At 44.9% G+C, this 24,626-nt stretch overlaps 5 pseudogenes across 5 annotated transcripts; 1 reads left to right on the top strand and 4 right to left on the bottom strand.

Annotated features, from left to right (window-relative positions):
* Positions 1-1,701: 1,701 nt before the first annotated feature.
* AT3G33118 lies at positions 1,702-3,893 on the top strand (annotated as a pseudogene; the record flags this gene model as incomplete). Its single annotated transcript has 1 exon — positions 1,702-3,893.
* Positions 3,894-4,462: 569 nt separating this feature from the next.
* On the bottom strand, positions 4,463-9,818 carry AT3G33115 (annotated as a pseudogene; the record flags this gene model as incomplete). Its single annotated transcript has 1 exon — positions 4,463-9,818.
* Positions 9,819-13,535: 3,717 nt separating this feature from the next.
* Positions 13,536-16,175, bottom strand: AT3G33112 (annotated as a pseudogene; the record flags this gene model as incomplete). Its single annotated transcript has 1 exon — positions 13,536-16,175.
* A 2,415-nt stretch (positions 16,176-18,590) lies between these two features.
* Positions 18,591-20,254, bottom strand: AT3G33109 (annotated as a pseudogene; the record flags this gene model as incomplete). Its single annotated transcript has 1 exon — positions 18,591-20,254.
* Positions 20,255-20,983: 729 nt separating this feature from the next.
* On the bottom strand, positions 20,984-23,734 carry AT3G33106 (annotated as a pseudogene; the record flags this gene model as incomplete). The annotated part of the gene is made up of 1 exon: positions 20,984-23,734.
* Positions 23,735-24,626: the final 892 nt, after the last annotated feature.

Genomic DNA, 24,626 nt, shown 5'->3' with positions numbered 1-24,626 from the left:
ATCAATCAAGAATGCATGAGGATATGATTATGAAACTTAAACCATTATCCAGAACTCACTCAGTAACCAACGGAAAGCTTCTAACGATTCAGGCAGAGTTCTCGGCTATGGGCCCCTAACTTGGATCGAACTAACGGTTTAAACTCGGCAGCCTCTCACTCCCGCTCAATTTCTCTTCACCAATCAAATGGGGTCGAGTTGGGCTTTTATAGGCCAGGGAATGGCGAGTCAGCATGTCCACGTGTCATGAGTATGGGCGAATCACCAATCCACGTGTCATCTAACCGCGATGACACGTTTGCTACTCAAACGGATGAGTGACACGTGGCCACCTAAACTTCGGCTCCAAGCTACTAACATTCGGTGGGGCAAACTTTCACCCGTGGCACGCCCGTTCTTGCCGAGCCACGCGTCCTTGGCGCGGTCAACGGTCGGTCAACGCCCAGCGGGGCAAAGTTTTGCCCGTGGCACGCCCGTTCTTGCCCAAACTTGCCCTTTGGTATTCTATGGTCTTTTGGGCACGTAAGGTCAATTGGCCATGCATTCGGGCAACTTTCGAAAATTTGGACTCTTGCCTATGGCCAATGTCCTTACGCGGGTCACTACAGGGTTCCTTCAAAGAACGGATCTCTGTGAGATTCTCAAAGAACAACAGAATTGCTGATTACCGCAGACGGTGTTCTTAATTATATTATTGAGATAATGATGATTTGATCGTACAAGTGTTTAGAAATATATAAAATAAGTGTTTTAGCCTTCAAAGTCAGAGCGTTTTTTATAGCCTGAAGTTGAGAGCGTTTTTGTGCGTGTCCTCTTTGTTTGTCCTTGGAGGTGCTTTATATAGGGCTTTGGCAAATCGCCTCCCTCGATATTCTCGGAAGATTTCCAGATATCTAAGAGTCGGTGATGGAGATTAACTTTATCCTTAGAGAATTTTGCGGGATCTTCCATATTCGGCAATATCCTTAGAGATTTTCCAGTATCACTTCCGGGTTTTCCAGGAGTAACGTTTCGATTTTACATCGGTTCTAAGTCTTCTCCTCGGATACGAAGTTTCTCCCGAGCCAGGTCAAGTTGGTCCTTTGGCTGTGGTTGGGCGACTCGTCTCCTGGATGCATCAAAAGCCGAGTGAAAGTTGTCCGAGGCGTTTCGAGATCTGCTTCGGGATGACTTTGGAAAGACGCCCGACCTGTTTCAAGGTTGGCTCGAACGGCTCTGTGGTGATATCCGAGGCGTTCCAACGCCAGCTCGGGATGGCTCTTTGAAGTGATATCTGAGGCGTTTCCGGGCCGGCTCGGGACAACTCTGTAGTGATGCCTGAGGCGTTTCAGGCGCCCTGTTACATGCAGCCGACTCTCTCTTGAGAAGTGGAAACGTTTCTTGCTTATTCCCGAGGATCACGCAGACGTTTCTCTTTCTGCCGAGCCCACGCGCTTCTAACGCGTTTCATCATTTATTGCGGACCCGACGCGCCCTTCAAAGTTCTATATATTGAGAGCCGTCCCTTTGAGAAATCCTCATTTGAAGTTTTTGAAGAAGAAAAATCAAGGTTTGCCTCCTTTTCTCTGATCTTGATATTCTTATTGTTTTCCCTTTTTCCGGTGAAGCTCCGCCGTTTCTTTATAAGTTTTGATTTTGCCGGTTAAAGCATTTGTTTTTTTCTCGTAGTTCTTCGTCTCGTCAAACGTCTCTGAGCCGAGAATGAATTCTGGATCTCCCACAACCCCGAGCGCCTCTCTTTTCGACTCCAGCGATTCGAACCATCTGTACGATCTTCCCCCTATCTGCAAGCGAAAGATGGTTTGGACATCCTCGGAGGATGATGGTGCATCGTCTTCGAACGCCTCTAAGCAGATAACCCCTTTCACGGCTCGGGAGGATACCACTGCTGTCATTGCTCGGGAATTGGATTTGCCCGACGATACCGAGCTGCCTCTTGTCCGAAGGACCCTTGCTCCGATGGCCGACAAAGCTGGGACGTCCGACTAGCTATACGCAACCGAGCCCTTGGTGCCGCAAGTAAAGATTGAAGACTTTCTTTACTTTGGCCCAAACGAGATGGAGGATATCATACGGATTACCGAGCAAAGGGCCTTTGAGAAAGCCGAGAAGAAGAAAAAGAAGAAAGGCAAGAGGGCGATAATGCCGAACCCTCCTGGCTCCACTCTGTGCACCGAGCAATCGCTTTCAGAACTGAGAGTCTGGTTCAACCTTGGTGAGGTCACTCTGCGCGTGCCGAGCCCCGACGAGTGTGCTCATAATCCCCCCGAGGGATTCTACACCTTGTACGCTCGCTCATTTGAGAAACCTCCTCGAGATCCGAGGTGGATCGATACTATATCTCTCCTGCTAAGGGTAGGAAGGTTATTGACGGGTTCCCGAGCAAGGACGAGCCGTATACCAATCACTTCTTCTTCGTGCCCCTTGAAGATGCTGTTCTCGACGAATCTCCTCAGAACTGTTCTGACGCGATGGAGAACTTTAGGTCGTTGTAGCTATTACTTTGTTTGTGCCCGAGGCGGTTTTGTGAGCGTTCTAACTATTTTTCCCTTTGTTGCAGAACGCACTATCAAATTCCTCGAGCCGATTCCAGCCTCCTTCGCTTTGGATTTTCACGCATTATCGGCTAGGAAGTGTGACTGGTTGAAGCATTTTTCCCGAGATCAGATCGAGCGAGCGCTTCGTCTAGTTCATGGTGTTTCTTGCCCCTCCAGCTCAGAGTCCTCGGACCATCGCACCCAATTCTTCGTAGATATGCAGTCGACCAAGCTCACTTTGAGGGAGGTTTATGCGAAGAAGAAGGAAGACAAAGAGAGGCGTTTGGCGGAGGAGAAATGTCTTGCCGACACGGGGCTGATTTCACCGCAGGCCGCTCCCGAGGCAACCCAGGACGGAAAAGTCGTTCCTGATGCAACTGCGCCGGTTGAGACGGTGCCTACTGAAGCTCAGGAAGCCGATCCGCCTTCTGCTGTGCCTACGCCTGAGGCGGTTGTTGCGCTGCACGCGAGCTGAGGAAGCCGATCCGCCTTCTGATACTTTTCTGGAGTCGTGGAAGTACGTCGAGACTGCGTCTCACTTCTTCCGGGTATGTGTTTCCTTATTCATGGTTTGTCCTTGGTTCCGATCCTATAACTCTATCCTTTATTTGTTCAGGCCATCGCCTCGATGAACCAGATGGTGCACTCGTAAGATGCGGCCATGCAGAATAACATGGAGGTGGTCAGCAAGTTAGCCGAGGTGGAGTCCCGAATTCAGGCCGCCGAGCGAGAGAACAATGAAGAGCTCGCAGAAGCCACCGCGGCAAATCTGGTGAGGGAGGAGGCCGAGACGGCGTCCTTTGTAAACAAGGAGAACGCCATCAAGATGGCCGAGTAGAATCTTAGGCGGATTCTGAGATTGTCCGTCTCAAGCGGATGTTGGTCGAGGCGAGAGTACTCCGTGATAGCGAGGTGGCTCAGGCTGTTCAAACGACGAGGCGAGAAGTTTCAGAGACTGTTATCGCTAAGTTGAAAGCTGCCAAGCAAAAGGTGTCGCTCCTCAATGAAGTTAATGACCAATTCATTTACCTGTCCCAGGCGCAAGCTAATGCGCAGCTAATCAAGGTACTTGAAGAAGGCGGGGTTTTGGAGACCAAGAAGCATCAGGTCGATGAGTGGTTGAAAGATTTCACCGACGCTGAGGCTAACCTCAACCGCTTCATTGCCGAGCTGAAAGAGGGTCTCAAAGCTCCTACTCCCTAGCCCGCTCCTTCGAGTCCCGGTGGTCACATGTCGGTTGAGACTCTCACCGATGAGGCGAGGGTTACCGACCAATCCGGATCGCTCCTGCCTGCTGAGAGTATCCGCCCGTCCGAAGAGCTCGATTAGGAACCCTAAGCGGGATTTTTCTTTTGTCTCCGGTTTTTTTAATACGTTTGGTTGTAGCACTTATACCTGGATGGCTTTATCCGAGGATTTGTAGAACCTGTGCCTTGATTGCTTTATCCATTTTGTTCTTGAAATTCAAAGTTCTTGGTTGGATTCTTTCTTTAAATCTGAACCGTTTTATTGAGTGAAACTTCTCGGTTGTGACCCGATCCGATTCACTTCCCAACCAGCATTTAGAAATGAGCTGGGGTACCGGTGTTTAGAGTAACCGGGTTTCTAAAGATAAAAGAATTCCGAGCAGAAGTTATCTGAAGGATGTTATCTTGTATTTATATAGTGCGCTGTTGCCGAGCAAGCGTAAGAGATACTCTGAGCTGTCGCTCATCGTATTAGCCGAAGCGTTTGAAAATCGTGAATCGATTTATTATTTATGCCAAAGTTAACTTACAAAATAATAAATGGGAGTATGGATATACGGACCCACTCCCCCCTTTTTAATGAGGGGGGTAGCTGAACTCGGCCGAAGATGAGGTGCCTACGTACCCTTTTCAAGGATCAAGCCACCTCGTAGTTCAAGTTTAGTCACTTCGGATTTAGTTGTTGTATTTCCTTAGGTGCACTGCATTCCAAGATCTCGGAACGGCTTTGCCGCTTAGGTCGGCAAGTTCATATACTCCTGGTCGGACGACCTTCGAGATCAGGTACGGTCCTTCCCAATTCGCCCCGAGCTTCCCAGCGTTCGGTTCGGCGGTGTTTTGAAAAACTTTTCGGAGAACTCGGTCCCCTTTGTGAAATCTTTGCTGTCGGACGTTCGAGTTGTAATACCGAGCCGTCTCATTCTGTTAATTCTGTATTCGCACCAAGGTTGAATCTCTTTGTTCATCTATCAGATCAAGTTCGTCGAGTAGCCTCTGAGTATTATCTGTTTCATGCTCGGAAGATAAGGCTCGCCGCAGGCTTGGTACCGTCATTTCGGCTAGAATTACACATTCTGTTCCGTAGACTAAGGCGAATGGGGTTTCTCCTATGGCCCGACAGGACGTCATCCGATGCGACCATAGAACACCTTTGAGCTCGTCAGACCACGAGCCCTTTTTGGCGGCGAGCCGTTTCTTTAGACCGTCGAGGATTGTTTTTTGCGGCCTCGGCTTGACCGTTTCCTTGGGGATATCGCAGTGTTAACTTGCTGAGTCGGATTCCCCATTTGTCGCAGAAGCCTTGAAAGAGCGTTGATATGAATTGCGAGCCATTGTCCGTGACAATCTCGTAAGGCATCCCATGGCGACACAAGATGTGTTTCAATACGAAGCTTTCCACCTGAGCATCTTTGATGCTGGCATAAGATTCGGCCTCTATCCACTTAGAGAAATAATCGGTTAAGATGAGAACCAACTTCTTCTGCCTCGAGGGATGCATGGGTCCGATTATGTCCATTGACCAGCGCATGAATGGGTACGGCGAGACGATTGATGACAGGAGCTCGGCTGGTTGATGGATTGTTGGCGCGTGCCTTTGGCATTTTTCGCATTGTTTGGAGAACCTTTTGCAATATTTGATCATCGTCGGCCAGAAGAGCCCGTGGCGTTTTATTTTGATGGCTAGGGCTCTTCCCCTGGAATAATTTCCACACGAGCCTTCGTGAACTTCTTTCATGACTTTGCGAGCCGCTTCTTTTTCCACGCAAGTCATTAAGGGTCCGGATAATCGGCACTTGTAGAGTTTCTCCTCGACCAGAACAAAGCGCGCGACCTGAGCTCTAAGTTTCCGAGCTCCCTATTTATCTGAGGGCATTTTCCCTTCAGATATGTAGCTTTTGATGGGTTCTATCCATTCTGAGTTGTAACCTAGGTCTGGGCTGTCATCCAAAGCGTTGTCGCAATCCGCGCCAACTTGAATGGGGAAAACCTGTTCTTCTTTGCCGAGCTCGATACTTGACTTCTCGATGAACTCCACTGGAATGACTCTTCTCGGGCTTGGGTCAGATGTAGATGCCAGAGCAGCTAGAGCGTCGGCCGATGTATTTTCTCCTCGAGGGATTCTCGTTAACTCTAATTCGTCGAAATGCTTTGCCAGATTTTGTACATGAGCCAGATAGGCTTCCATTCTTTCGTCCCGAGTCGTGTATTCTCCGTTGAATTGATTTGCGACAAGCTGAGAGTCACAAAAAGCTCGGATTTTTTCTATCTTTAGTTCCTGAGCTAGATTGAGTCCGACTACGAACGCTTCGTATTCGGCCACGTTGTTGGTAGCCTCGAAGTTTAATCTGAATGATTGTTCAAGAACTTCTCCCGTTTGGCGAGGTAAGACGGATGCCCACGCCCGAACCTTGCTTTGATGACGAGCCGTCTACATGCAAGAGCCAAGTTGTATCAAGCGGATTCTCCCGGACCTCCTTTGTGGGTAATTCGACGATAAAATCGGCTAGGACCTGGGATTTTGCACATGTTTTGTTCCGATACTCGATGTCATACTCGCTGAGCTCGATTGCCCATTTAGCCAGGCGTCCCGACTGGCTTTGACTGTGTAGGATAGCGCGGAGCGGCATGGATCCCATTACTACGATGGAATGGGATTGAAAATAGGGTCGCAATTTCTGAGCTGACATTACAACTGCTAAAGCGAGTTTTTCCATTTGGGGGTAGCGAGATTCTGCGCCGGTGATGTCTACGAGGCGTAAAAGATCGATTTATGTTCGCCTCTGTCTTCTCGAACTAACACTCCGTTGACTATAGTGTCCGATACAGCAAAATATAAGTAGAGTGGTTCCCTGATTACAGGTTTTGCGAGGATCGGTGGGGTTGCCAGGTATTTCTTGAGTTCCTGGAAAGCCTCTTCGTTTCAGGTAGTCCATTCGAATTTCTTGTTCCACATCGTAAAAGGCCAAGCACTTGTCGGTGGATCGTGAGATGAACCGGTTAAGGCCTTGCACGTCTCGCTTGTATTGTGGCGATGCCATTCCTAACAACGCCTCGATCTGCTTTGGATTCGCCTCGATGCCGCGATGCGTGACTAGATATCCGAGAAATTCACCGGATCGACATATAGAGGTTAAGCTGCTGGAAACTCTCGCGCAAATGGGGTATGTGTTCTACCTCTTCCATGGATTTTACCAACATGTCGTCGATATATACTTCCATCGTTTTCCCAATTTGTAATGCGAAGATCTGGTTGACGAAGCGTTGATAAGTTGCCCCGGCATTCTTGAGTCCGAATGGCATCAGGGTTGACGAAGCGTGCGTGATAATTTTCGCAGATCTTGTTGACGAAGCGTTCTGTGTAGAAAGCGGTTTCCTCTTGATCCTCAGGGTTCATCATGATTTGGTTGTAGCCAGCGAATGCGTCCATGAATGACAGCAACTTGTTTCCAGAGGTTGATTACACGAGGCGATCGATGTGCGGCAATGGGAAAGTGTCCTTTGGGCAGGCTTTGTTCAGATCAGTGAAGTCTACACAGACTCTCCATTTGCCGTTTTTCTTTTTTACCACGACGGGATTTGCGAGCCAGTCGGGGTACTTTGTCTCGGTGATGGAGCTGATCCTTAACAGTTTCTCTACCTCGGCTTTCACAGCTTCCGCTCGCTCTCGACCCAACGCTCTTGTCTTCTGCTTGACGGGTTTAAACGTTGGGTCTACGTTGAGCTCGTGTGCTACGATTTCAACGCTTACTCCGGGCAAGTCTTCTGGGGACCAGGCGAAAGTATTGACGTTCTCTATGAGGAAAGAGATCAGCTCGGCTGTCAATTTTTCGCCTAAGTTTACGCCAATTTCCACGCATCGCTCGGGTTTCTGAGCTTGTGTGCTGCCATGAAGCAAATTCAGGCATTTTTCTGATTTCCCGAGATGGTCTTCACGCCGTTGCTTGTCAAAATTTCAGGCAGAGATGATATGTCGAGGCGATGGCTCAGAATTGATTCAACCATGGAGTGCCAATAATTGCGTTATAAACGGTCGGCTCGTCAGTAACGGAGAAATCGATGATTTTCGTTATCCCCTTGGCTCGGACTGGTAACTTGATAGTGCCGAGAGTCATGGTGGTTTCCCCAAAGAACCCGAGCACAGGTCGCAGAGTTGGTACGATTTGCGTCATACCGACCTTCATTTCTTGCAGGGTCGTTAGAAAGATGATGTCCAGTGTGCTCCCCTTGTCGACTAAAACTCGTTCGACGTTGAAATCACCAATGGTTAGTGTTATGACCAAGGAATCATTGTGTGGACTGTCTAAGCCGATAATATCGCTCTCGTGAAAAGTTACTTCGTCATCTGGTCCGTTAAACGGTAGCGTCCAGTTACGATTTGAGTTGGCCTTCCTCTGATAAGCTTTGATTGACACCGTTGTGTCTTGACAGAAAGCTGAATCTCTTAAAATTGTGAAAATCCTTCCCCGAGCAGCTTCTGGCTCGTCGTCATCTATCTCGCGATTGCCTCTGCCTCTGCTTGCTCGGGATTTGCCATAGCATTGACCAACTCGGTCTTGGCTTTCTCCGCCTCTAAGTCCTCGATGGTTAGGCCTCCACCGATTTCTCCGGGTAGGAACTTAGCTGCTAACTTTGCCCCGAGGCTACGGCATCTGGAAGTATGATGGCCGTAACTTTTATGTAATTCGCATTATTCTTGCTCGTTTCCCACATGTTGGTTCTTCGTCCAGGTGTAGGATTCTCGTCCGCGACCTCGGCCGCGGCCTCGTCCTCGACCTCGGGGTGTATCAGCTTGATAATTGTGGGCTTCGGAGAAATTCTGTCCTTCATGGTGTACGAACGTTCCGCCTTGAGCGCCCTTTTCGTGGTTCGGAGCGCTAGGTTGGGATTTTTCGCTATGAGGCGTTTGCTTCAGCGGCTCGTGCCTTTTCTTCATGGGAAACTTAATTCGAGGCTCGGTGCAAGGCGTCTCGGATTGTCTATGGTTTGGACAAATTTAACTCCTTTCGGAATTCAGACTTGTACCATAGGGCTTTTTTTAGAGCAGAGAGAGCCGCTACGTCGTTGATGCCTTCGACTTTGGCTAGGGTGGATTGCGAGGAAGTCTCGAAGTGGCTAGTTCGGCTGCTGAGACAATAACCAAAGATCGGCGTCGGACGTGCCAGATCGATTAGCACCGAATATTGCTTGAGTAAGAGTGTAGATAGCTCCTGAAAACTGTCAACGGAATTTCCTTTGAGTCTTGAGAACCAATCCAGAGCTGGTCCTTTCAAATGCTCGACGAACAGGTGACAGAGACCGGCGTCTCTTTCGTAGGGTCTGAATTTGGCTTGGGCCATAGAGATTATGAAGGACTTCAAAAGCCCTTTCGGGTTAGATGATCCATTGAAGTACTCGATCCTTAGCTTTCCTGGATCTGAAATTATCGCGTTGGAGATCCTACGAATGAAAGGAGTGTTATGGGACTCCTCCAGAATGCGGTCGATGTTTGGGGCAAAGGAGACTACGTTATGCATTTGGGATCTGACGAGCTTCATCTTGGTTTGATAGCGCTTATTTCTTGTTCTCTAGCATATTCCTCAGCCCAACGAACGTTCTCTTCTGAGTCATCATCGTCCGAGATCCTGATCTGATTGGCCTCGGCAAATTCTGCTCAGGGAAGAGGAAGTTGCGGGTCGGTTCCCTCTGCTCGGTTCGTCGCGTCTCGGTTTCCCAAAGCTGCCGATTTTGCTCGGTCCCTTCCAGATTCTGGCGCGGTTCGGCGGATAGGCCTTGTTGTGTTGCCAGGCGTGTGGAACACGTGCCGTGTTGGGTTGAGATCTGGTGCCGCTCCTCGATCCTGAAGATGTCGTGCGCCGAAGCGAGTAGTCCTGATCTGTCCTTGGGAGGTAGCTGCCTTGAGCTGTTGCACCAAAGACCGATTCGCCTGTTCTTGATCGTTTACCTTCTTCTGGAGTTAAGCTCATGCTTCTTCTGGGAGCGGTGGCTTCGGGAGCGTCTGTCTAGATTGGAGGGATCGGGTTTCCCACTGCGTCAACAGTGTTATCGGAGATCTGATTGTTGACCATTGTGGATTGGTTGGTTGGTTTTGTGTTCTGAGAGTAAGAGAAATCTCAAGTCCCCCTCCTTCTAGCGCCAAATTGCTAGAGTCAAAACTCGCACCATCGAAATTGTATCTTGGGTTCCTTCAAAGAACGGATATTTGTGAGATTCTCAAAGAACAACTGAATTGCTGATTACCACGGACGGTGTTCTTGATTATATTATTGAGATAATGATGATTTGATCGTACAAGTGTTTAGAAATATAGAAAATAAGTGTTTTAGCCTTCAAAGTCAGAGCGTTTTTGATAGCCTAAAGTTGAGAGCGTTTTTGTGCGTGTCCTGTTTGTTTGTCCTTTGAGGTGCTTTATATAAGGCTTTGGCGAATCTCCTCCCGCGATATTCTCGAAAGATTTCCAATTATCTTAGAGTCGGTGATGGAGATTAACTTTATCCTTAGAGAATTTCGCGGGATCTTCCATATTCGGCAATATCTTTAGAGATTCTCCAGTATCACTTCCGCGTTTTCCGGGGAGAAACGTTTCGACTTTACATCGGTTCTAAGTCTTCTCGTCGGAAACGAAGTTTCTCCCGAGCCAGGTCAAGTTGGTCCTTTGGCTGTGGTTGGGCGGCTCGTCTCCTGGATGCATCTCGAGCCGAGTGAAAGTTGTCCGAGGCGTTTCGAGATCTGCTTCGGGATGGCTCTGGAATGACTCCCAACCAGTTTTAAGGCTGGCTCGGACGGCTCCGTGGTGATATCTGAGGCGTTCCAACGCCAGCTCGGGATGGCTCTTTGAAGTGATATCCGAGGTGTTTTAGGGCTGGCTCGGGACAACTCATTAGCGATCCCCGAGGTGTTTCAGGGCCGGCTCGGGACAACTCCGTAGTGATGCCCGAGGCGTTTCAGGGCCGGCTCAGGGCGGCCCTTTGAAGTGATGCCCGAGGCACTTCCTCTGGTTGGCTCGGTTACTTGGGTGAAATCCGACCCCAACAGTCTCTTAGCCTAAGCCCGAAACCAAATGAGTTCATAACCATTGCATTGCTTGATCCACTGTTCGTTCTTAATAAATGTTAAAGGGAATATGTTGATGTGAATGCTTGAATACATTAAGGCTTATATCTTTGAAACATATTATAGAAATGGGCTTCTTCAGTTTTAATAGATAATTGCTTATGGATAATGTTTATATATATATATATATATATATAAACATATATTATTTGTACCATATTTTATTACGCACACACATATATATATATATAGGTTGCATGATGACGAGTATGGCTAAAGTTTTTAAGTAAGGATCTATCACTTTACAACCTAGAATTAGCTACATGGACATTGATCTCACCCATTCTATATGCATGCTTCGGTTTTTGAATTCCCACCTTCAAACCTCTCCTTCAACTTAAGATTTTGTGTTTGCTTGAGGGCAAGCAAGAGATATGTTTGGGGGAGTTGATTGATATGTCCTGCTTTTTACTGATTTCTAACATAGTTTCAGAATGGTTTTTAGAGTCTTTCTAGTCTTTTTCGTACGTTTTGAGTCATTTCATGTACACTTACACATTTGGGAACTATGGAGCACAATAAGTAATTTTGGAAGCTTTTCAGCAATGAAGATCTTGAAGGACTTTTTTCAGAAGCTGGTGTCGATCGACACCACACCTGTGTCGATCGACACTCTAATCGCTGCCAAGGGAATTCTCGTTTTCTACCAAGTCTTTGAGAAGCCCTGAAGTCTTCCTTATTTGCAAAGTAGTCCATGCACGTTTTTAGTGACGGAAATACCTAATTGTTTGGTCATTGTTAGACCTAGTTTTGTTTTTAGAGCTTTGGTTACACATTTGAGAGAGGAATCCAATCCCTTTAGAGAGGATTCTGAACTCCTTTGCTATTATTCTTAATTCATTAGTGAAAACTATTCATATTATGATTTGTGTTTCTATTGTCATGTCTGAGTAATCACCTTGTTGAGTTTAGGAAGTCTCAATAGGGATTTAGATGGATTATTAGATCGAAAACCCCTTAGGATTATTCTTAGAATTCTTCATCTTGATTATTCTTAATGCTAGTTTTAGATTGATCACCTAGAACTTGATATTAGACAATAGGTATTCCCGCCATAGGTAATTGTTATTTGAACTATCATAGATGAGCCTAGGCATTTAAGAAAGAACAGGTGGCCTCATAGAAGGGCACTGGTTTAGATACATGATGCCAAGGTTGAACTGGCTGCCTCGTATTCGAAGTTGCTTGATGGAATCAAGGATAAGTGGGTCGCAAAAAAGGAATTCACCGTGCTGGAAAGTCAAGCGGTCGAGGTGGAGTCGAACTTGGCTTTAATCGATCAAATTGCGAAGGCTGTCGTCGACCTGGCCGTAGAGAGACCTCGGTTGCAAGCAGATCTAGATGACCTGTAGGTGAGATGTGCAGTAAAGGAGGTGTCGGACTTCACTCTGAGCGAGCTGGATATCCCGCAAGTGTCGAAGATGTCAGTGGTGCGTCCGATTGATGTTGATGAGCAGGGAACACCGATCGGTTTGGATGAGTTTGGGATCAACAAGGATGCATTTCTAGGAGGTCTCGGAGAGGATCCCGGTACTGTCTTTGCCATTCCAGCCAGGGGGTCGATGGAGTGATTGTTTTAGCTCCTTGTTTTAAGTTTTTTTTTAATGCTTTCATTTCAGACTTAGTGTCAGGGAAGGCTTTCATCCTTTTGCTCGTTTTATTTTGAACCGGGTGCCTGGGAAAGCTTTTATCATTTGTTTGAGTAATCGGTGCCTGGGAAGGCTATTTATCGTTTCTTACTCGCGCGTTGACACTTAATCGAATTCGGTGTATGATGTGCTTGTCGCCTTGTTTTGATTCTGTTTTGGATAATGTTAGGACTTGCTTTAATTCTAAGTTGTTTCTGCTTTGAGATGGTATGTTCTTCGTAGGCTCAAAATCAAGTAAGTTTATGTTACTTGTCTCGGGGACCTGTTGGAACAAGGTCACACAAGGGACCTGCCATGTTTTGGAACCTAGGCTTGTGGTATCGCCAGATCGCGAATGAAACCTTCATTTCTTCCTTGTTTAATATGTCATCTTTGATGGTGAAGGAAGGAGTTAGATATGGTTGTCGTAGGTGAGCTCTGATGAAGTCGAAGTGACGTGCTTTTAAGGATAAGTTTCACTCTCGACTTTTTGGAAGCGTGATCACAAAAATGGATTTGCCAACATTCAGGTGTTGGGCTTTAGGTATCGTAAGATTACGAATGAGTTTTAAATTGCACTGGTAGCGATTGGTTTGCAAAGAGTGATAATAAGTATCGAATGGTTTGCAAAGAGTAATATTAAGTATCGAACTTTCTTTTATTCTGATCTCAAAATGGTTAAGTACAAACGAGGTAAAAAAAATGACGATTCACAATGTAGTTGATAAGAGGGGACCTGCTTGGTGTTGATTGATGGTTGAATTGTCAGGTGAGCCAGCTAACGTTCTCTGATGGAGGCATGATGTCCATTTTCTTTGTCGAAGGGATCTGCTTTAACTGGAAGAGTCGAGGTGCTGGATGCGTTCTGCGGGGGAACTGCCTATGTACCCGATTAGGGGATCAAGCCATGACGTAGTTCGATTGAGGTATTGGTTGCGCTCTTGGGGGGAGCTGCCTACGTACCCTGCCAGGAGATCAAGCTTTATCGTAGTTCGATTGTTTTTGAGTACCTATTCGTGGTATTTCTTGAGATGCATGGCATTCCAAGGCCGTAACTGAGGTACTCAATTGATAACTTTTTCGAGCTTATAGATGCCGTCATGTACCACCGCGGTGATTCGATAGGGACCTTCCCAGTTGGTTCTTAGCTTTCTGGCGTTTAGCTCCCTCGTGTTGCTGAACACTTTTCGTAAAACGAGCTCTCCCACGACGAATCTCCAAATTTTGATATTGGAGTTGTAATAGCAGGCGGCAGCTTGCTGATAGTTTTGAACTTGTATCATCGCCTGATCTCTGCGTTTATCGATGAAGTCCATGTTGTCCTGCAACATTTGCGTGTTCAGGTCCGAGTTAGTAGGACTGGCGGTTCTTCTCACCCTTGGCACTATGGTTTCGACAGTGATAACTGCTTCCAAACCATAGGCGAGAGAGAACGGGATTTCTTGCGTTGATTTGCGAGGTATAGTTCGGTAAGCCCATAGAACTCCGTGGAGTACGTCAGACCACATCGATTTTTTAGAATCGAGTCTTTTCTTGATGTTGCTAAGTATAACATTGTTGGCGGCTTCTGCTTGTACATTCCCCTATGGGTAACGGGGGTGGACGTGGTAAGACGGATCTTCCACTTTTTCGCAGATCGGGAGACTGCAGTGTACAGGTACATCGGTTCTCCCTCTTTGAGTTTTGCGAGTACAGGTGGGTCGAGCAGTTATGTTTTAAATTGCTTGAAGGCTTGTTCGCAATCCTCATTCAGTCAAACTTCTTATCCTTCCAGAGGAGCTGATAGAACAGGACGCATTTATCGTTGGACCTAGATATGAATCTATTAAGGGCGGCGATACGGCTAGTCAGCCGTTGGACCTCTCGTGCCGTTTTTAGTGATGTCATTTGCTTAGGATTGGCGTGGATGCCTCTTTTGGTTACTAGATACCCGAGGAATTCTCCTGATGGGACCCCGAAAGAGCACTTCTCGGGATTTAGCTTCATTTCAAATTTGTTTAGGATTTTGAAGCATTCTCTTAGACCATCTCCAATGGTTGTCTCTATTTTTTCTTGTAAATACAGAAGAAAAAAAAGAGATCTCTATTTTTACTCCAATGGTTTCTCAAAACTAGAGATCTCTATTTGTTAGAAGGAAAAATAGGGAAAAAAATAGAGATCCCTATTTTTTGTCTCTATATATAGAGAAAAAATAGAGAGCTCTATAACAGAGGTGAGAATAGAGATGGGTTGGAGTGAAATAAAGACAAAAATAGAGTTTAGGGACAAAAATAGGGATGGGTTGGAGATGCCCTTAATTGTGGGACGTGGTCATTGGTAGGTAGCTCTGGCATTTTTCAAAACAAAGGGCATTACTTTATAACAATAATTGCCTCGGTCGGTAATGAAAGCGGTTTTTTCTTGGTCGTTTGGGCGCATAACTATTTGGTTGTACCCGGAGAATGCGGCCATGGAGGACAGTAGTCCGTGTCCTGCGGTGGCTTCGACAAGTCGGTCGATATGCGGGAGTGGGAAACTGTCTTTAGGACATACTTTATTCAGGTCCGTAAAGTCAATGCATACTCTCCACTTCCCGTTTTTATGTTTAACAACGGCTGGGTTAGCGAGCCAGTTGGGGTATTTTACTTCCCTTATCGATCCGATTTTGAGTAACCGGTCGACCTCATCGTTCATAGCTTTGGCCTTTTCGGGACCTAATTTGCGACGTTTCTACTTAATGGGCCGGTAGGTCGGATCGACGTTGAGTTCGTGTGAGGTTACCTCGAGGCTTATTCCTCGTAGCTTGACCATGCGAAGCTGTTTTTGTTTTCCTTGAGGAAGGTTATGAGATCCTCTCGTATCGCTGGATCGAGGTCATGGGCTATTTCAACGCATCATTTAGGATCTTATTCGTCTATGCAGACCTGCGTTGTTAACGATTTTCGAGGTCTGCGTTGAGACGGGTCAGAGGATCTAACTGTTTTCATTTCTGCGAGTTTATCCTCTAACTTTAATACCACGGGATCGACTTTTTTGATATGCTCGTAGCCACCCATGTAGCATTGTCGGGAACTGCGTTGGCTGCAGTTTACGACTGCTATCCCCTTGTTGGAGGGGAATTTAATGCATTAATGGTAAGTGGATGGGACGGTTTTCATGGCGTGTAGCCATGGCCTTCCCAGTATCGCGTTGAAAGGAGCTTTCTTATCGACTACGAGGAAGGTCATGAGTTGTCTCACTCCTCTTGCGACAGTGGGGAGCTGGATGGTTTCTAAAGAAAAGGTGGTATCTCCAGCGAATCCGGTAAGTGGCATTTTCCTGCCTTGTAGCTTAAAATCGAGGTGTCCCATTTTTTTGAAGGCGTCATTGAAGAGTACGTCAACTGAGCTCCCCGTATCGACCCTTATACGGGAGAGTTCGTAGTTGCTTACGTCGATTCGGATAAAGAGAGCGTCATCATGAGGTTTATCGAGGTCAGTGGTTTCGCTTTCCCAAAATGTGATCTGGTGATCAGATCCTATCATCGGGCTTTTGCCTTTTGTGTAGGAATCTACTTTCCTCTGATGAGTTTTGATCGAGTTGATCGAGTAGTTGCAGAGCTGAGATCCTCCCATGATAAAATCGATGCGTTTCGAGGAGAGGTGCTGGGTTACGTTTCTACCGAATTTTGGGAGGCGTAATGGGAACCTCGTGTTTTTCTTTTGTGGGGCGGGATATTCACAAGAACTTTGACCGACCATTCAGTTGTTGGTCACAATTGATGCGTTAGTTTTGGTGTTGGAAGGATCTATTTCCGTCCCCGCAGACGGCGCCAAATGTGGGTTCTGAAATCCACACTAGAGATTTGTAAATAGATTTGTAAGAAAGGAGGGCTAGATATTCACAAGAACTTTGAGATTTATATCGTTAAGAACAAATGGACTTTTGAATTGATAATAGAAGAGCTTTTACAATGTAGAATGAGATTACAAGTGTAAAAGTATAAGTGTAAGTGTTAAGATGAATGAATGTGTCTTCCAAGTCGTCATTGCTTCCTTATATAAGTCTACGCACGTGACTAACTTCATCCGAGATTCGTGGGGATCCTCCTGGATATTCGGTAGGTCAGTTCTGAGATATCATGTCCGCTCCGCGGATATCTCCTTGTTCAGTTCCTAAGTCGTTATCCGCTTAGGGCTTATCGGGCCCAGATACCTAATCCGTACATGGGCTCCAGAGCTATGCAGGTCCTCTACTTGGTGGGCTTGCTGTGCTTAGTGGCCTGGCATGGTATTTTCGCAAGTGGATTCCTGGAGGGAAATCCAGCTCCAACAATCGTTTAGGGTATTTGCCTTTTGTATTTTAGCCACCTGATGAACCCTAGAATTGCCCTTATCAATGAATCCATTCTTAGAACTTCTATTCTTCTTAGATTTATTTGTATTCACCCTTGATTGCACTTTTATTCACCTGTTATTTGTGTCATCTTGCTGAGTTACCTCTTATTGCATTTCAATACTTAAATTTGTTGCATGAATGGTTCTGCTCGACCCTGTGATCGAGTAGGGCATTTAAAGTTCTTATTTTTGTTGTTTGAATCTTGATTTAGGATTGTTTCTAGAAACCCACCATCATTATAATCAGGCTTGACTTAGTTGCTTCTGTCCACATCTTGATTGCTAGCAATAACAGTGGAGTAGATTGACACCTCTTATAGATGCATCGACATGTTAGTGTTTAAGGAGAATTGAACTGAACCACACTTCAGCATATAACTAGGCGTAAAAACCTAGTTATCAACCAGCCAACAGTTCTAAGACGCGAGGTGATCGACTTCTACTAAAAAACTTTAGTCATGCTCTGTTATGATCCAAACCTACACTCAATTGCACAATGCGTCAAAATCAACCAATCCCTTTTAACATTCATTAAGTTCAAAAACATGAATGAAGATACGCATCGCTAGTGAACTCATTTGGCTAAGGACAGGTTATGAGACAAAGATGGTCCCTTTTAAGTGGTTCAGATTTTAATAACAAGAGACTCTCAATGAAAAAGGACTGAGCTTTAGAAGAATGCTAAAGGTAAGTGCCAACCTATACATACAAGAATAGCATCCCATCTACCCAATGACATAAACCGTGAATAACAAGTAGATAGTCCTATCTCTAAACCCAATGATGATTTTAAGTCTACCCTTTTGCACTAAAGGCATATTTCGATTCTTTCTTGGATCGAATCATTTCCTTCATTTCTTTGGCTCTTGTTCTTAAGAAGAGGCTTTTCTTATACTCTGAGTCTGCTCTAGTGAATTGAGTTTTTCTTAAACTCTTATGGCTATTATAAATTTTTTTCTTTTCTGTTTTTGTTGCCATCTTTTTTTTTAAAACATATCTTAACAATTCTATGATTCCCAAACATTCACTAGATCTCAATATGATTTTCAGCTTCCTTCTCCTAAAGATTCTAACCCATTTTTATCTTTCTTTTTCTTTTTACACTCAATCTCAATCTTCAAATAAGTTCCCACCTAGTCCTACCAAGTCCGAAAACGCGGATCGAAACTACATGAGATACTACTCTTGTTGGCTCAAACCTAACATGTTCTACCAAGCTCAATCCTGAAAATAGGCCTCACATGCTCTCACAAAATTACATGGCTTGAAAGAAGGGTTAGTTAAGGGTGGGGGAACTACTCCAATGACAGGAGCAGCTACTTGGATTAACAAGAGTGGTGAATAAATGAAAGAAAATCCAAGTATGTATTCTATCCATGAGTTCAAAAACGATGCAAACATGATAATTATAAGTCAGATTCAAGTTCAAATTGACAGGAAAAGGTGTCATGACATGCATCGAATGGTTTCTATAGAACATGGTGCGCTTTTACTTCAAAGTTATTCTAATACATCAAAGAACTAATAACTCATTTTAGTGAATCATCATGCTTACAAGGTTATCTCCTCATTATCCCCTATGCATATGCAACAATCCTATATGAAACACTCTACACTCGATCCTAAATGTAATGCAACTAAATGATCACTTTGTTTTTGTGGAATTCAAAATTATTTTGTTTTTTTATGACTTAGATGATATGCAGGGGGCTTTTGATCTTATCTTAAAACTTGCACCATCTTTGGGTTAGATTGAGCTTTCAGTGTGCTTCAGTGAGACTCTTGCTTTCCGGTGAAGGGCGCTTGTGTTCTTCAAAGTGGAACCGGCTAGTGTCATAGTTCTCCCAGTTGATCTCCTCATTGTTACTCTGACCTTCTACTTCTTCAGTGTTCCGAGACGAGGATCCTCCAATCACAACATGGAGGATTTCTTGTGGTGGTGAGAAGGCGATGTAGTCTCTCACCGTGATGGTTGTCATTTCACTGAAGGGGAGAAGTATAGTCGCTTCTTCTTTTGACGGGTGATCGAACTTGAAATCGTACCTCTTGTCATAGACTTGATGCTCGATCACATGGGCAAGCTTGAGATGGGCGATGTCCATCCATCGTGGTTTGATTGGATCCGATCGCCGCAAGACTTTGCACGATAGGAGGATTGGCGTCACAACTCCTCCAATGCAAAGGGCTCCTTTTGCTTTCTTCCTGTCATTGGTCAGTGCCCACCCTCTGTAGCTGCATAGGTGATTGAAGAGATACATCGACGGGGTTGTGTCATTGGCATCTCTGTTCATCGTTTTTCCGTCCTTGCTGTAAAGGAGGAAGCTCATCAGCGCCAGGACTAACGTCTCCATGTCTTGGTCCGTCACAGTGGCAGATATCTCCCTAGCGTAAGGGACATTGGCCAAGGCTCTCTGGAAATAGCGGATGGCGGGATTGCGGATGGAGTTGCTCTTGGATCTAGCGGAGTTGAAGCAGGTGGTGTCTCCGATCGTGTTCCACAAGGCTTTGAGTTTGGCTCGTACAAACTTCGGTTTCGTTCCCGTGCCACTAGGAAACTCGAACATGGTTTCCAGCGTCTTTATCACCATGATGTAGTCGCGGTCGTCGATGGTGAAGCTTAAGTACCCAAGCCCTTATTGTCTCATTTCAGCAGATGACAACCTCTCAAACAATTCCATTTGAAGAGATGAAAGGAATTGGAGTGTCTCATCCTCATAGGCAAGATAGGGATGAGACATGAGTGTTGTCATGTGGCTCTTCTTGAACAAGAGATGAACGTCCTCCAGGATGCCTAACTCCGCCATGGCCTCCGGGTGAGGATATCACGTTCCCCAAAACGGATTTCTCTTGAGAACCTTATAGTAGTCTCTCGGAGTCAGCTTGTCTTCCTTCAACAAAGACTTGGCGGTCTTGCGGGTTGGCTCCGGAATGTAGTCCGCATCATCCTTCATCTCTTCGTCAACCAACTCATGGTTCTCTGTCATTGCCCATTTTCCTCTGGAAATCGCTTCCCTCCTCTTGTCATTGGTGAATGCTCGCTCTATTTCCTCCACAAATCGCCTATACTCCTCTGCTTCTCTTTCTGGTCTAGTTGACCAAGATTCAGCTTCATCAACATTGTAGTCGGCATCCATAGATGATTCGTAGCTATGTGAACTCATCCTGAAGTTGAAATCGATTTGAAACTTAAAACTAAAGTTTAGTACGTTAGTGAAAATCAAACAAAGAGAATGAGAGAAGTGACTTCCTATTGTTAGGCTGTTGCAATCGAGTATAAATCAAAGGTGAGAGTTCATGTCGCGATCGAGTGGAACAAGCAGAGGAGAGACAGGGTTGCAATTGAGTGGTTTCTGAGGTTCTGTTTTAGTGAATAACAGCTTGCAACAATGAAAGAGTTGAGACCATTTTGGTAGTGAAGTAGAGAGATAGATAAGAGCGATGTTTTGAAATCACAACTGATGAAGAAAAGTGAAGAGTAGTGATACTTATCTCCCTTTGCGATTTGAATGAGTGGAGGAGGTGTGTTGCTTTTAAACGGACGGATGAGATGGAATGCCCTTTATGATGTCGGTAAAGTGATAAGGCGACAAAGCATGGTGCTTTATGTCGGTAGGATGTGGTTCCTTCAAGTCACTCGCCTTGTGATCGAGTATGGGCCGTTGATCCTTTAATTTTGTCTCAGGGGCTACAAGGGGACACATCATGGGCTTTTTGGAGTTTTGGTGAAGACTTAAGTCTAGTGGACTTTATGGTAGCATGGGTTGTCACTGAAGTTCTGCGGATGCTTTCAGTCCTCCCTACGATCTAGTGGTTTGACATTGATGTTGAGGAAATTGTTATCTTAGAACCGCTAGATCGCACTCTTGAGCTTTTACACCTATGTTGCGATCGAGTATTCCAGCAAAAAATTTGAAAATTTTTCATTTGAGCACTCGATCACATCCATGTTGATCACTCTAGCTATTATTATTTTCCTGAGAATCAAAGACACAACCAAAACAAATCAAAAGTAACAAGTAAATAAAAAGTATATAGAGGGATAGTCATGGGATTTCCTCCCAAGTGAGCTTGTTTAGAGTCTCTAGCTTGACTCCTCACACTTAATAGGTGGAGAAAATGTGACTGGGGGAACTTGAGAAGTCCTCCTCTTCACTGATCTCATCATCATACTCAGCATCCTCCCTTAACATTTGCATAGCTGAGTATTCAACTCCTCTTTCCTCAAAGTAAGATGCTTCCTCCTCTAGAGGATAGTCTTTCTCTTCTGACAAATCCGAGGTAATCTCCTTTCTTCAAATCGTGTCACTGTTGAGCTGGGGTTGAACCTCAATCTGCATTCGACTTAGTTTGTCTCTAAGCTTTTCAACTGTGAAGTTCAACTTCTTAATGGTTCTGTTTTGGAGATCAGTCCTCCTTTTAAGTTCCAGCCAATCAAGCGTTGATGGTATACTCGATCGAGTAGTAGAGTTCGAAGGCTGAGTTTGACTAGAATTTTCTCCTTCCCTATTTTAATCGCAAGGCCTTCTCTTGGATCTGTTCACTAAATCTCTAAGGTTTTTCCTTCTATTGGTGACTTTGTTGGAGATTTGTTGATGTCAAACTGTAACTTAACGTGCCTCCCAAGGTTGAGATCAATCTTACCATATCTGACATCTATTACTGCTCCCACTGAGGCCAAGAAAGGTGTTCCTAAGATCAGAAGATTCTTAGACTCTTCATCCATCTCAAGCACGACAAAATCAATAGGCACCTTTACTCCATTTATCATTACTAGCACATCCTCTAGAATGTTGAATGGTCTCCTTGAATTCTATCAGCAAGGATCAAGGTGATGTCACAGGGCTTGTACTGAACGAATCCCAACTTCCTTGCCACCAAGAGTGGCATTAAACTGACTGGGGCTCCTAGATCACATAGACAATTGATGAAAGTCAATTGCCTTGTGGAGCATGGTAGAGTGAAAGATGCAGGATCTTCCAGCTTCTCTTGAATAATCCTCTCACTAGTAGCTTGAAGCGGTATGACATCATCATCATCATCTGAATTCTGATATATGTTGAGCCTTTCCAACATCATGTTTCTCACATCTTTGTGAGGATCTGGAATCAACTTGCGGACTTCTATTAATGGCATCACAACTTCCATCTCATGAAGTTATTTTTCTGCAAGAGATTCATATATGCTTTTCCAAGCTTTCTTGAACGTCCATGGAAGAGCAAGTGAAGGTGATGGAGCTGGCTTGAATTGTTTTATCATTCTCTCGATTATAGCGGCCTTCTCTTCCAAGTCAGACTAAGCCTGATAGAAAGGTTGAGCTAGATAGTCGATCTCAGCAAAAGAGGCTTCAATCTGAGTGGAAGCCTCCCCTTCTTGAATTACACTGTCCTCGGTGTTTGATGTAGAGACATGTTGAGTTGGCAGCTCTCGATCATGTCTGATAGTGATTGCGTGGGCAGTGGCATACTCCTTAGGGTTCTGGATTGCTTTTCCTAGAAGCTGGTCGGGATTATTAGTAAATGTTGGTGAAGTGGTTATGTTGTCCAGATATCATACCCTTGTGCTTAATGATTCAAACCTGCAATTTATTTCAGCGAACTGTCTGTCAACTTTGTTGTTTAAGTCAACCAGCTTCTTAGCGGCTTCCATTACTCATGCGGCTTGGCCTTGCATAATATGTTGGAGCATATTCTTGATGTCTGATTCATGAGGCGCAGGTGCTTGATGTTGTTGTGGTGTGAAACTAGGTGGTGGTTTTTGTTGTTGGTATCCCCCGGAATTACGACTTTGGAATGAACCATTGGCTTTGGTTGTAAGGAACAAATGGTTTGGGTTGGCGACATTAGTGCTTCTGTATGACAGATTTGGATTGGATCTGTACTTGTTGTAACTCTTGTTGTAGCCACCTTGGTTCTGAACATAGTTGATTACAGCACACTGATCATTCTCCCTCTCTTCGATTTGGAATACTTCATCTACAAAAGCGAAGTGAACATGCTTCTACTGCACTTGGAGGAGTTTGTCATTTTTGTCATTGAGAGCTTTAATCTCTCGGCGGTGCTTGTCATCAGATTCAGAACTGGTGCGGATGCTTCTGTCATAATCCTCGTTATAATTGCCATCCCACTGAGCCAAGTTTTCAACTAGCTCCCATCCTTCTTCAACATCCTTGTTCATGAAATTCCCATTGGAAGCGGTGTCAAGCAGCATCCTAATTTTAGGTAGGACGCCTCTGTAAAGTGTGCTGAGAAGAGAAGCTTGCTTAAATTTGTGATGAGGGCATTTGGTTTGATAACCCTTAGCGCTCTCAAGCTTCACAGAAGCTTTCATTTTGCTTCTGAATAAATCCGGATATCTCATTCCGGAGTCTTGCAGTTCTATAGTTGGAGAAGAGTTTTGCCAAGAAGGCCTTTTTGCAGTCGTCCCAGGTTGTGATTGAATTCTGAGCAGCGTCTTTTCCCACAGATAGGCTTTATCTCCAAGTGAGAATGGGAACAAGCGAATCTTGAAACCATCTTCATTAACTCCATTGATTTTAGTAAGGCCACAAAGTCTTCCCAACTCGTCAAGATGATCGAGCAGATCCTCCATTGGCAGGCCATGAAAATTGTTCCCTGAACCATTGCAATGAGACCGCTTTTTATCTCAAAATTGTTGTTATGTACTGGAGGTGGAACAATGCCATGACGCTGGTTGTGGTTGTGAGGGAAGTCACCAGCACCAATGTTGGTAGGTTGCTCTTGCTCATCTACAACGTAAGCCATTGTGTCAGTTTCTGTCGGTTCTCTCAGTTGGCGGGCAATAAGGTCGATGTTATCGTTGAATAAGAGGTTCTGATTTCCTTGTGACCGTGTATGCATGAAACAGATAGCAGCATGGCTATAATAAATAAATCAGAGATGTGTATGTAAAGCGGGTTGCAAGGTACCTGAAACACAAACACAGAAAAGGCACAATGTTAGTAACTTGTGTAACAAAAACAAACTTGATCATACTGTTTCTAATGATCTCAAATATAGCAAACAAACACCAAACTGGCAACGACGCCAAATTGATAGTAGGATTATAGTCAGTTAATTCCTAAAACACTAATCATGTTGTTGTAATATTTTAGGTTGTCAATCCAATCCAGTGTGATGCAAACAGTTGAGATATGATTAGAAAGCTCTAAATCAAGCCAAGCAGAGAGTTGGTTGGTTCTAACAGTCCTAATATGCAATAACAGGAATGAAATGAAACTAAAAGCAAAAATGGCAAAACACGAGGACTTTTCTGGAGGTCACCCATCCTAGTACAACTCTCGCCCAAGCACGCTTAACTGCAGAGTTCTGATGGGATCCCGTGCATTAATGCTGGTATGATCGCATTCGTTACTACATGCAATGCAATCGTATCTATTCTTTTTTGAAGACTTTATGATCCATTTTCCGTGGGTCCCACCAGCTATGTAGGAATACCCTATCTTGTTTATATGAGCTTTGATAAACGCAAAATATTTAGAAACAATGTCCGAACATATAATTTTTGCCTCGTAATATAGCAAAGATCACATAAGGCCTGAAAAAGTACATTAAGGTCAAAATTTGGAGTACAAAAAAAAAAATAGAATAATTCCATTGTGCTTCCTCATTCATCGGAGAGCTCTCTTTGGGCTTTCCGAAAAGGTATCACATGCCAAGTTTGGCCTCACGGTCTAAAATTTATAGAGTCATACATTTTTAACAAAAAAAAAGAGAAAACTCGAAAAAAAAA

Source organism: Arabidopsis thaliana, chromosome 3 (genome assembly GCF_000001735.4).
Source record: "Arabidopsis thaliana chromosome 3, partial sequence".
Taxonomy (NCBI): Eukaryota; Viridiplantae; Streptophyta; class Magnoliopsida; order Brassicales; family Brassicaceae; genus Arabidopsis; species Arabidopsis thaliana.
Note: the sequence above shows the minus strand (reverse complement) of the source record. Positions and strands in the feature narration are given on the sequence as shown.